We start from the raw sequence: 13,452 nt of genomic DNA on the forward strand, positions 1-13,452 counted from the left end.
TTATATTTTTAATACCCAGCTATATGCTGTTTATAAGAGACATATCTAAAATGTAAGAAATGGAAAGATTGAAAATAACCTATTAAAAAGGAGTATTATACAAATATTAACAAAAAGAAATACATAGTTTTATTAATATAGATAAAATAGACTTTAAGCCTTTTAAATATTAGAGAGCTACTTCATATTGATAAAATATTAAATTCATTAGGAAAAAATAACAATTTTAATCTTGTGTGAACTAATAACATAGCATCAAATATACAAATCAAATTTGATAAGGGGGGAGCAAAATGGGTGAAGGGGGTCAAAAAGGCACAAACTTCCAGTTATAAAATAATTAAGTCATGGGGATGTAATGTACAGCATGATGACTATAGTTAATAATACTGTATTGCATAATTGAAAGTTGCTAAGAGAGTAGATCTTAAAAGTTCTTATCACAAGAAAAATGTAACTATGGATGGTGATGGAGGTTAACTAGACTTATTGTGGTGATCATTTCACAATGTATACAAATATTGAATCATTATGTTGTACATTTGAAACTAATATAATGTAATCTATCAATTATACCTCAATAAAAATAAATATATAATAAATAAATTTTTAAAAATCAAATTTGATAGAATTACAAGGAGTAATTGACAAATCCACAAACATAGTGGGAGATTTTAATATTCCTCTCTCAGAAGCTGATATATCAAGCAGACAAAAAATTAATAAAAGTATAGAAGATTTGACAATACAATGAATAGCTTGATTTAATGGATATATATTGAACCCTGGATTGAAAATCAGAAAACACATGTATGAAATTTATTTTAGAACATATGTGAAATCGTGTATGTGTAAAATTGACCTCATAATAGAGGTCAATAAACAAGTCTCAACATAGTTCAAAGAATCTGCATATTTACAGACCATATTTTATAACTAAATGCAATTAGTTTAAAATAAATGATAAAAAGATAAACTTTTTAAAACATTCCTTTTAAAATTACCAACTTATCTCTGTGTGTCAAAAATGAAATATTAATGAAACTGTAGTAAAATCATTACAAACTGTAATGATAAGTTAAAACTTACAGAATGTGGATAGTGATACTTAGAGGGAATTTTGTAGCCTTGGGGCTCACTGAAGCTTTCCTTCATTTCTCCAATTACACAGTTCATTGATTTATACATTCATTCAATAAATGCTTAATCTGGCATTGTGGCATCATACAGATGGAGGCTGCAGAGCCCTAGGCTCCTGTGAACAGCTGTAATAGCTAATAGCCCCAAAATGGAAATTCTGAGCTAGGCTTGTCTGTTCTCCAGTTGCTGATCTGCAAGAACTGACCAAAACTTAGATTGTCTTGTGATTGAGACATCTCAGGCTCTAAATTTCCCATGACTATTTTGCTAATGGTCAGAGGCATTGACGATAATCTTATGTTCAGAAGGACAACAGATCCTGGGATTCTTCAAACCGAAAGGTGATACAGGGCATCCCTGGATATTTCTTGTCTTCTTGACTTTCTACCTCATATACTATGTTTCGCATTCTCTCTTTTGACAGAAAGGTTTCCTCCATATTCTCTCCACTCTAAAGTGAAAAGTCTGAAGGATAGATACAGTCATCCCTCAATATCCACGGGAGATTGGTTCCAGGACCCCACCCCCACCCCCCAGCCCCTGGGGAGACCAAAATCCCCCGATGCTCGAGTCCCTTAGTTGGCGCTCTGTATCCGCGGGTTCTGCATCCATTTAATTGGTTGTATCCACGGATGCGGAACTCAGGGATACAGAGGGCAGACTGCATTTCTTCTTGTCTAGAAGCATTTCAAAGATTGTGTAGGAGACATAAGAGGAAAGCAAGAACATCTATGGGTTTCCCAGGAGGAAATTTCCAATGGAAATTAAAAGACAATAGACACCAAGTTTCCTCACATTTGCAATAACAGAACAATATGATGCAATTAGCAACAGTAATGAAGCTGATTTTAAAGAGCTAAGCAGAGAATATTTGTTTTTATTGTTGATGAATCATTATTTCTTAAAAACCACTATCAGATTCTGCAGTAGAAATCAGGATAGGTTCAATCTCCAGTCCATTTCTTTTTACCTTTCCAGGTTGTCCCAGGTTACCAATTCTTGTCAAGTAAATTGTGTTCTGTCTGTCTCACCATCAGTTGTCTAAATCCTGTGCTGGAAAGGTAGTCCCTAATCTTGTTTTCTCTGATACCAAAGGCTGTTACTCATTTCTCAATCACGAAGACAAGTTTTGAGGCTATATAAGGGGAGCTGGATTTTAAGGCAGCCTAAATCCCAGCATTTGTTTGTTCTGAAACATAACACTTGCTGTACTTTATTTATTAGATTTCTTCATTATGCAGGACATTTTAATTACAGTGCTATCAGAGATTACATTAGATATGTATCTTCTTATAGTTAAAAATAGTGTGCGTGATGCAGCTGACTTGATAGATGCTGTATCTGGGCGGATAACACTGAGTGACTGTAACTGCAAATGAAGAAAGATAAATACTGTTGCTAATCATTGGAGCCCGCTGTGTAGCTATTATGGTTTGGCTGTTCAAGTTAAAAAAGTGGCTATGAGTCAGACCGCTCCTCCCTCAGGCTTTAGAAAACTCTTTAACCAAGATGGGTTTACACATGGTGTGCACGACGTGGTTGCTCCAAATACCTGATGGAGTGCCAAGTTCCAAGACAGGGTAGTGGAAAGTAGGAAGATATAAGCAAAAGCAGGGTCCACAAGTTATGCTCCTCAAGAAGCTCCTCTCCCCAAAGCTCTTCTGCTGTTTATTTAAAGCTGAGGTTCCACAGGTTGGTCTTCATCACTGGGCAAACTTGATAGACGACCAGCCTCGAGCAACGCGCAATTTATGGATATAGAAAACTCATGGGCTGCCTACACATGCTGGTTCTTTATAGATGGGCTTTAGAGCAAGTGCAAGATGCTTGAATAATGTACAAACCAGCATTAATAAATCTCTGCAGAGGGACACCACCTACCTCTTCCTTTTGAGATTAAATTAAAAGCAACCTTCTAAATGCCTAAGTTAAAGACCATGACTGCACAGGCTATATTTTCCCTCTGGTTGTCTCTTAATAGCAGATGCCCTGAGGTACTGTTTAATACAAACTTCAGATACAAAGCCCCAACTAGAAGAAACCAAAGGAACTATTCTTCAAAATAACATTTATAGCATTTTTTCTAGATTACAAAAGTAATAAATGCTCATTGTAGAAATATTCTTAAAAACAGAACAGCAAGAGAAAATAAAAGTCACCCATGATCTTCCCACTGAGAAATTACTCACTGTATCCTTTCAGTCTTTTTTTCTAGGCATAAACAGTTTTATAAGATTAGACCGTATATATGTATATGTATATGTATAATATGACCTGCAAGTTTTCACTTAATTTATCATAACCATTTTCTCATACTATTAGTATTATCCTGAAATATAAATTTTGATAGCTATGTAGTATTACATCATGTGAATGTACCATAATTTTCTAGACCAGCCTCTTGTTATTGAACTTATAGATTGTTTTCAATTATTCACTATTATAAATCCTAAAATTACAAACATCTTTGTACATAAGAACCATCTTTGCATTCTTGGCTTTGTGTATTAATTATTTAATATACTATTAAATTAAATTTTCTAGCACTGTATTTTATTTAGAAGTTTTGCATCTATTAATGGACTGTTTCTAAAACCTGTGAGAAATACATGCAAACGAAATCACTGTGTCCCATGTTTCAGAGAGAATCATCTTAGAGAAGGGGGTCAAAATTGGTGGCAGCCAGTGCTATATGGGAACAGTCTTGCTACCACGGCTATTTACCACTGTGTTTGCTACAGGTCCTCTGAAGGATACAAAGCCAAAGTAATTCAATTGGCCTTGGAATTAGAGCAACCGTTCTATTATTGTGTGCAAACTCCTACTATAAATAACCTGACAGCATCCATCTGCATAGGATGCAGAAAAAAACAAGAAACATGCAAAGTAAAGATCAAAATAGACCTGGAGTCCATCTGGTGCACCCTCTCCGTGGGGCCCTAAACAGATGGTGCTAATTCCCAAGATGTACCTGCCTTTGGCATTGTCCTGTCTCAGGGAGGAGGGGGGATTCCTCCCAGCAAATGGCCCAGCCAAAAAGGAAAGGGAAGTGAGCCACTGAGATTCATGCTTTTATTCAGCAAATAATTCTGTGAACACCTGACATGTTCCAGGCATTGTTCTAGACCCTAGCAATACAACAATGAACAAGAGAGACATGAGCTCATGGTCATGGTCTAGTGATGGCTACTATTTTCCAACCTCATTTGCCAGCTTTTTCCTCTCTCTCCCCGCCTGGCCTTCTTCTGTTCTCCCTGTTGGATTACCCAGGCTGAGTGTCTACTTTCCACTGAGTTTTTTCTCTAGACCAGTTTGCAACAGCTAGTAAAAGTTCAGTAATTTGCAATGTCTTCAGCTTGATTCCTCATCCACTAGATTTATTGGCCAGTCCTGGAGGTCAGAGGCTATAACCTGTTCACCTTTGAACCTCTGGCCTAGCACAACGGCCAGCACCTACAAAGTGCTCAATAAGTAATGAACTTAAGAAGATTTTAGCCTTTCAAAAGAAGAGACTTACCATCTCTGAAGACGTGCTCCACAAACTGGTATTGTCTTCTCTCCCTGATCTCTTCTCAGGAACTAGAAAAGATAATAATACTTTCCCAAGGAGATGTGGGGGAAGATATAATGTGTGTCATTTCAGGTATATAGTGAGATGTATTTACTGTACATTGAACTTGGAGGGGCTCTTTCTTTATGGGTCTCACTAGCGTTTGTCAACTCTGAGCATAGAGATGGAGATATATAGAGACACAGACAGGTAGATATATATAGATAGGCCAGTAGATAGAGATAGATGGATGATAGAGGAAGTGGAAACTGGCAGGGAACACCACGTGTCGCAGGCAGGAAAGAGATGAAAGATGGAAAGTAAGACAGATTATAGCCCAAAGCACCAAAGCTCCGAGTGATCCACAAAGAAGTGAGAATCATCTGGAGACTCAGGAATTAGCACTTTCCAGTAGACAGTGGCAGGGCTTTAAAGGATTTTAAAAAGCAAGGGCCCCTCACTGTTACTGCTTACAGCTGGAGGGAAAAAAGAAAGGAGCACAGTCTGTGAATGCTTTCAGCAGAGGGAAATGAAGACACACACCCAGATTCACAGGGATTTGAGTCATATGTACTAAAAAGTAATGGGGTGGATTCAGGTCATCCATTTCCGACCAAATCCAAGCCCTGGATGTGTCTCCGGGTATGTTCCTTAGAGCAAAGTTGCCTCAGTTCCTGGGGGAGAAAGAGAACAGATCTTAGATCCTCACAGAGGCTGAGTTCTGGGGTTCTGCGAGTCAGGTTTGGAGAATGATGACTTTGCAAATAGTAAGCCCTCTTCTTATTTTTCCACTGCCTGAGCCCGGCATGGTGTTTTCCCTTAAGGACCTGCAGAGAGGGGGCGCTATTGGTGGGGGGATGCTGCTATATGGCCTGCAAAAAGATAAGCTGATGAGAAGATGAGGGCAGACCCAACAGTCCATGTGCTTGCCCAGCATCTCTGAGCTTCCTGGCAAGCCATGGCTCGTGAGAAATCAAGCCGAGTAACTGAGAGTAAACACAAGTCTGAATGTGGTCCTTAATCTAACCCAACCACTGGTGCCAAGAGGGATAAAATCAAGTAGAAAAATTTCCCACCTGCCAAAAAATAAAGACAAACAAAAAACATTGCAAGAAATGTCCCGTTAAGTTTGCCCTCTTATAAAAAGGCTTCGTGGAGGCTCTCGGCTAGACCATTTCTGCTTCCCGATCCTCCTCTGATGAAGTCCGCCTCTGAATATTCTGTGCTGTGTGTAGTGAGATTAAGAGTCAGGGGGATGTGGAACAGAATTTGTTCGAAACACACACCCAGTAATTTGTATTCCTAGGAAACTGGCCAACCCCTGGGTCCACAGAAACCTCAAGCCAAAGTGAAAGCCCCCCATTGGAGGCTGAGTTCCCCTGAATTCCCCCCACTCTTTCCCTGAGATTAATAGGAGCCATATCCTGACATCAAGAGAAGAATAAGCCACTAAACGAGCCCAGAGAGACAGGCACCAAATGGTTATTAAATGTGATCCATGGTCACCAGATGCAGAAGACGTCAGAACCCGTTCCATTCACCGCCTTCATGAACACCATTTCAATGGTCTTATTATGGGGAATCGCCACAAGTGTCTGCTATTTCACCTGTGAAGTTAACAAGGATTTCTGGAGGCTGCCTCCCCTCACCTGTCAAAACCATAACTCTGCTGAGCACGGAGCCCAGAGGCGCTCCGGAGGATGAGCCCTTCGCAGGTGGGAAAGCTGTGATGTCAGACCCAGGCTCCTCCTCTCAGCAAATACTGGGATTTGCTGTCAGGTCTAAATATATCCTTTTAAGAAAATAGCTTAGTTCTTGGCAAGTAGATATTGGCCTTTATTTTTAATCCATGTGGGGGTGTGTACAGATCATATTTACCCAGTCATCTTCTCACTTGAGGATGAACCTGCTGGCAGTGTGACTCTGTGCACAAGTGTGAACACAATCTGCTATGTCCCTTGGTCTGTTCCATATGGGTATTTGAGTGAGCTCTCACATGGGCAGCAGTGGCTGGCTTTCATGGAATAAGCGGCCCCAGACTAGGCACTTGGAGATTGACTTTGTGGGTTTCAATCAATCCCTGCCTGCAAGTTGCTCACCTACTCACAGGGAATGAAGAAAATTGAATACAGTCAGTCCCCACAGGGTTAAACTAGCATGACTTTTCTGGAGGGAATGATAAATTGTACTCTGCCCTACAAGATTCGTGAATGTGATTAAAGATTTATTGATCCAGTGCTGGGTGTATTCATGTACAGCGTCCCACTTATTCCTCATAGGGCAATCCTGGGAGGTAGGTGTTACTAGTTCCATCTTCATAGATGGGAGAACTCAAGCTTGGAGAGGCTACAGGCCTAGCTCAGAGTAACCCAGTGAGCAGATGGCATAGCTGGGATTTGACCCTGGGATTCTAGGGCTCCTACTCCTGTTCTTACCACTACCAGTCATTGCTTTATGCATAACGCCAGCCACGCAGGGTTCCAAGAGCTTCAGTTGGTAAGCAGGAAGCAAGCCGAGGTCAAGCACGGGGCTAGCAGGGGGCAATGGCTGCAGGAAACTGATGAGGGCAGCTGGTAAATCCCCTTTCCTTAGGAGGGAACCAGCCATCCCCTACACTGAGAACAGTTCAGGTCCCCACAATGTCCAAGGTAGTTGGCACAGAGCCCAGTGTGAGGACTTCTGCACAGTGGTGGTTTTCCATGAACAAGCGATCCTGGGTCATCTGCAAGGGGCAGGAGGGTCTATTCAAGCTGAACACAAACAACAGCAGTTCAGGGTGAGCTCTGGGGAAAGCAGTTTGCAGGAACAAGGTAAGAGGATGTGCTTCCCAGTCCACGGCTGGGGCTCACACTGGCTCGACTCCCCATGGGAAGATGGAGGGAAGACAAGGCTCCATGGAATTAAGCCCTGGGGTCTTATTTACTCCTTCCTAGGCACACCCAAGCCCATCTGTGACTGGCACCTGAAGTAGCAGCCAACAACAGTACCAGCTCCAGGCAACTGCTTCTGACTCTTCCCCAGGTGCCTCTCAGGCACTGCTCCTTGCCTTTTCCTCTTGAATTCCCCACCAGTCGCTTCCTTGGGCTCCTTTGCCTCAGAAACTACTAGATTCCCCTCTTGTGCTTCTTGGACCTTAGATCCTCCACCTGGTTTCTTGCTCTGCTGCAACTCCTGACTTCAGTCTCCTGTTGCAATCATCCATTTTTGAGCTGGAGTCATTTGGAAGCAAAAATGGGAGAGAGAAATTATTTTCCTGGCCTGGTCCAAAAATATCCTACAACTGTAGCCAGTGGGAATATCTGTGGTCCCGTGTCCAGTAGGAAATTCACTGAAATTGTCTGATGGAACTTTATAATAATTATGAGAGTTCTTCTAATAGGTTTAAGTGTTTGGAAGGATAGAGGTAGATAATGTAACTTATAACGTATGTTCCAACTTCAGGGACAAAGTAAAGAGACATGGTGGGTATATTTTTATAGAGAGTTAAATTGAATTTAATTTAATGAAGTTTGTGGTGAGGGAGCATGGTGTTAAACATTGCTTGATTGTTTGCTTCAAGAATGAGATATTTAAATGTTTGATTACCTAATGCTTCACACTGTTCTTCTGACTCTGTACTGAGAACTACAGCTAACAGAGCTGGATGTATCACTGGAGATGGGGACATCCCCATCCAGAGTGAGAGGGTCTTGACTTGTTACAGATACTACTGGCAAGAAGCCTAGAAGAGCTGCAGAAATCAGCAAGACCCTCCTGGAGACATCCCAGAGCACTAAAGCACAAAATCACCCCTTACCAGGAGATGCTGCTCCAGCATGTTCTGTGAGGAAGCAATGATCAGGCAAACAAAAAGCAGAGGCAGGACAATGGAGGAACTGATACAGCCGGAGGAGCCATTGGAGAGGGGAGGGACATGGGAGGGTACATAATTGCCTGCACCGAACTTTGAGAGCTCCAGTGCCTCCTGTCCAGGGCCCAGACTGTAAATATCCCATCGTGGCAGCCATGCCAGTGCCAAACTCTGAAAGAGCATTCACCAGCCTACCTTGTTCCTGTTGGCACTGAGCTCTCTGCTTTCTGGAGTGAAAGACCAAACAGAGATTCATTTTCCCGGGACTTCCAGTTTGAGTCTTTCTGCTATCTTCTTCTTCGAGTGAGGGCTTGGCCCCTGACAGAACCCAGCAAGCAGGGAAGATGGGGTTTCTGTGCCATGCTGCATGCGAGAGACTGCTTGGAGATACAGGGGAAAGATACAAGAAGCTACCCACAGGAAGTTCATAGTTTAGTTTTCCAGAATTTTCTTTTAGGGTCTTTTCCTTCCAGAACCATTTAATAATATTTTCCCCAACAATTCTGTGAGGACTTTAGTTGACATTACATTATACATTATTCTGGGCAGAAGGGACAACAGTACAATACCCCATTGTCTCATCTAAGAGCAAGGTGCCTGGCCACTCCTTCTCAAGTTCTCTTTGATCTTTTATAAAGTTTGTCACTTTTCTTTGTATAGGGCACATGCGTTTCTCTAAAGAGAGATTTTTTGAAGTAATGTTCTATTTTGTTCTTTAATTCACACAACAATATTGTGCAAGGCCCTAGGAATTTAGCAGTGCACAAGACACCCTGTATCCCACCTTCAGGATACAGTCTAGTGCAGAAGCTTACAGTCTAGTAGGAAAGATAGAAACTGAGCAATAATTGGTAATTCCAATGAACAAGATAAGTATAGAGTGCTCTGAAAACACACAACAGGGGATACCTAATCAGAATAAGGGATCTTGGAAACACTTTCTGAGGGCGTAATATCTACCGTTACTTCTGATTAATAGGTAGGAGGTGGCCTGACAGAACCCCATAGAGAAGGAAGGTAGTTCCAGGCCAAACACAGTTTTCTTTGTTTATTTGTCCCTTGTATTCTTCTGACTGAATATTCCGAGTATACAGGAATATTACTGAATATTATTGATTTTTGTATCTTCTTATTTTACCTGACTTTTATATGAAATTATTTTATTAATTCTAATAGCTTTTTAGTTAATTTTTTTTGGGTTTTCCTGGTCAACAATCATAGGGGTATATGCAAATCTAATCTTTTTTAAGGCTATTTATAGCTTTAATTTTTTCCACCTCTAGGAGCAAGAAGTTTGAAAAGTTTATTTTCTGTTGGATAATATGGTATTTCCTTATATTTGTCCTAAATGGACAAACCTCACGTGTTACCCACAAATTCTGGTATTCCATAATGTGGTGAACAGGCCCAGGTTCCCTCTACTTCTACCTTTCGTGAAATAAACGATTCGTTCCCAGACTAAAAGCAAAAATACCTGTAGTGAAATAAACTGGAAACCTTCCCCCTTCTTTCACCAGGGGAATCCCAAAGAATATAATCCAAGCGGGTGCCATCCCTGCTGGGTACCACAGAGAGAGCAATTTGATTGTCAATGTGTGGCTCTTGTAATGTAATACAATAGCAGATTCAAGACAAAGCCAAATGCTTCTTAGTACAATAATGGCAGGGGCTAATGTTATGGAAAGGACAAAAACAAAGCTTTCCTAACACAAGGAAGGCTATTTCTTTTATACAAGTTAAGACTGTGTAGTCTCCAAGGCAAGTTAAACCTTGCATAGGTGGGGTGTGCTTACCTGTTAGGTGAACTAGTAAGGAAGCAGCCACTGCAGACCGAGTTAGCATCAGCACACCTTCCACCACTCTTCCTTACGCTATTCTCTCCCCTGGTGCAGTCAGCAAGAAGACATGGGAGGGAATGGGGGTGGAACCTCTTGTTCCTATGAGGAGGCATGGAGTCTCCCAGGGAAGAGGGTGAAGAGGGTCTTGAAAGAGGAGACTTCCTAGGCAAGGGGGTATCAAAGAGAAAGAGGTTGTGTGGGAAGGAACATCCCTGGTGGACACCCTTTTTCCAACATCAAGATCTGGAAGGGCCTTCCCTTATGTTGGGCAGGGGAGTTAATCAAGTTGATGAAGGTTGCAACCTCTGGCCCCCACACTGTTTACTAATCTGAGAACTTCCTGATGGCTCAGGAGAGATCTTCTTTTGCCTCCGTGGTGTTCTTGCTGTCTGGTCTGGGGGGTTGATCAAGCAGTGTGGCTCTAAAATGGTGTGGGCTTTACCCGCATCACTCTTCCTATGGATTATAAGGCAGACTCAACACTGGAATCAGAGATGAGCCCAGATGGCACCATTCATTAGCTGGAGATGCTCTTTGAGACAAAAAACAAGGGACCCTGCCATATTCCAGTTACATGAGTCATGAACATATTACAAAAAGTAAAAGGTGGACCACAGGAGGCGAGCCTCCAGACCATGTGGAGAACTGGCCAAGGTCAGCCACGTATCTTGTGGGAGTATTCCAGCACAAAGTTCCATAATTTGTGGAAGCCTGATTCTCTAACTCTCTTGGAACTGAATGAGAAGCATACCCGCCTACTGATCTGCCTCTGCGGGAGAAGTTGGTCAACCCCAAATCAGCTCTCTATCCTGCTAACACTCTGTCTGTGAAAGAAAGGTTTGGAACTAATATCTATTATTCATCTCTTCGAATCCTCACAATATGATTATTAAGGTATTTGTGATCCCAGTCTTACAGATGAAGAAACAGGCTCAAAGACATTGTAGCAGATACTGTTGGTTGCCAACACAATGACCAGTCACTTCTCGTCCTCCTCTCTAATAGAACCCTGGTTTCACTTAGGCATCCAGACATCTCTGCATGGGCATGTACTTCAGAGGTCCCTGGGAGGGAGGAGGAAGAAATTGGGCTTTATCTAAGCCAGTCATGATGATTCCATTCCTTTTGCCAGTGATTGGTTTAGAGGTGGGCATGTGACACACTTCCGGCCAATATGATGTGATGCTGTGTCTCCAAGGGAGCATCCAGGAACTGCTTTCTTTCTGATAAAAGAGACAGGCTCTCTCCTGCTGCTGCACATTGCTGGGTCTGCATGGGATTCCTGGAACTGAGGCAGCCATCTTGCAATCACAGGGCTGATTTAGGAGCCCAGGCCAATCCACTGAGAGTGGCAGAGGAAAATGTTGGAAAGAATCTGGCCTCTTCATTTACATTGATGAGCTGCTGAATTCAACATCCCTGGAGTTACCTTAAATCAGAACTTCTTTTTATAGGATAGGAAACATTTTCTTTAATTATTCAGTCATTCTGGGTTGGGATTTTTCTTATTGGCAGCCAAAAGCACCCTGACAGGTACAGAAGGTGAGTGACTTGCCTGAGGTCACACAGCTGGTAAGCCATAGAGCTTAGATAAAATTCCAGGTCTGTGGGATTGCAAAGAGCATACTTTCTGCTTTGCTGGAGTGTACAACAAAGTGAAGAGTAATTTCACAGGATTCGTTAGAATCTTTCCCTACACCAGGATCTCTCTGTTAGTCAGGCATCTGTCAACTATTTAGTACTAAAAAAAGACTCTGTGAAAATGATTTTTTTAACAAATACAAAACAAATCTCCTTCCCTCTCCTCACAGTGTTTTTCCTCTCTCGAGCATCACAATTGCTTCTTATTCTGCCCATAGTGTCAAGATAACAGGATTTAATTACCAAATTTATACACCACAGCATGGCATAAATGCATTGGCCTGAACTAAAATGAATGCAGTTATTAAAAAAAGAAAAAAGATGCTGCGTCAATACAGTGACAGCAGACACAGGGACGACAGTTTTATTTACTTTATCTCCTCGCAGGAAGCAGTTAAGCCATTTCAAAAAGATTATTGGGTTTTAATGATCTAGGACATTAAAAGACATTTCTTTCAGCAACATTGACACGGTACCTCAGGTAAAAGAGGCAATAAATTCAAGAAACAATGTTTGGGCAATAATGTTTTGGCAACTCCTCCTCACTGATTCATGATGGACCTCACGGTGGCCATTCTCCAGTTAGTGTGGGCCACTGGCTAGGGATGTCGTTGAAGAATGCTGCTTAGTCTTCTCAGTAGGCCTCAGAGATCTTTCCAGATTAAGACTTAGCAGCAGTTTTTAGGCTCCACAGTGAAAACCACAGCTGCTGCCGAGCTCTGCCTCCAGGTGCCGGAAGGAAAAGGAAAAAGAGAATGCGAGAGTGAGAGAAAAGGCGAGAAGAAAGCAAGGAAAGAGACCACCAAGGCTGATACCACAAAATTCTATCCACAGTGCACTCTAGCTGCCTCGCCATCCAGGGCTAAGTCCAAGTTCTCTAGACCAAGTCCAAGTTCCAAGAACCAGAGTCTCCTTTGGTTCCCCTGGAGCTCATGGGCATCTAGAGATCAGGTAGGGAGTGGTTCCCAAACTGGCCTGTCAGATTTCCTAGGGCTCTGAGGGAACGGTCCATAGAAAACTCAGCCAAAATAGCTTCCCCTTTTATCTGTCTTATACTTTGGACTTTCACAAGAGATTTTTTTGAAGAAAAGGGAACACAATTTTTGTGTGTGTGTGTGTGTGTGTGTGTGTGTGTGTGTGTGTGTGAGGAAGATCCGCCCTGAGCTAACATCCATGCCAATCCTCCTCTGTTTGCTGAGGAAGACTGGCCCTGCACCAACATCTGTGCCCACCTTCCTCCACTTTATGTGGGACGCCGCCACAGCATGGCCTGAGAAGCAGTGTACCGGCGCCCGCCCGGGATCCGAACCCAGGCCACCAGCAGCAGAGCATGTGCGCTTAACCGCTACGCCACAGGGCCAGCCCCATGGGAACAAAATTTTTAAAGTTCGGAAGCTGATGATCTAGGCTAACCTCTTTATTTTGCAGAGACT

The sequence above is a fragment of the Diceros bicornis genome, chromosome 11 (genome assembly GCF_020826845.1).
Source record: "Diceros bicornis minor isolate mBicDic1 chromosome 11, mDicBic1.mat.cur, whole genome shotgun sequence".
Classification (NCBI taxonomy): domain Eukaryota; kingdom Metazoa; phylum Chordata; class Mammalia; order Perissodactyla; family Rhinocerotidae; genus Diceros; species Diceros bicornis.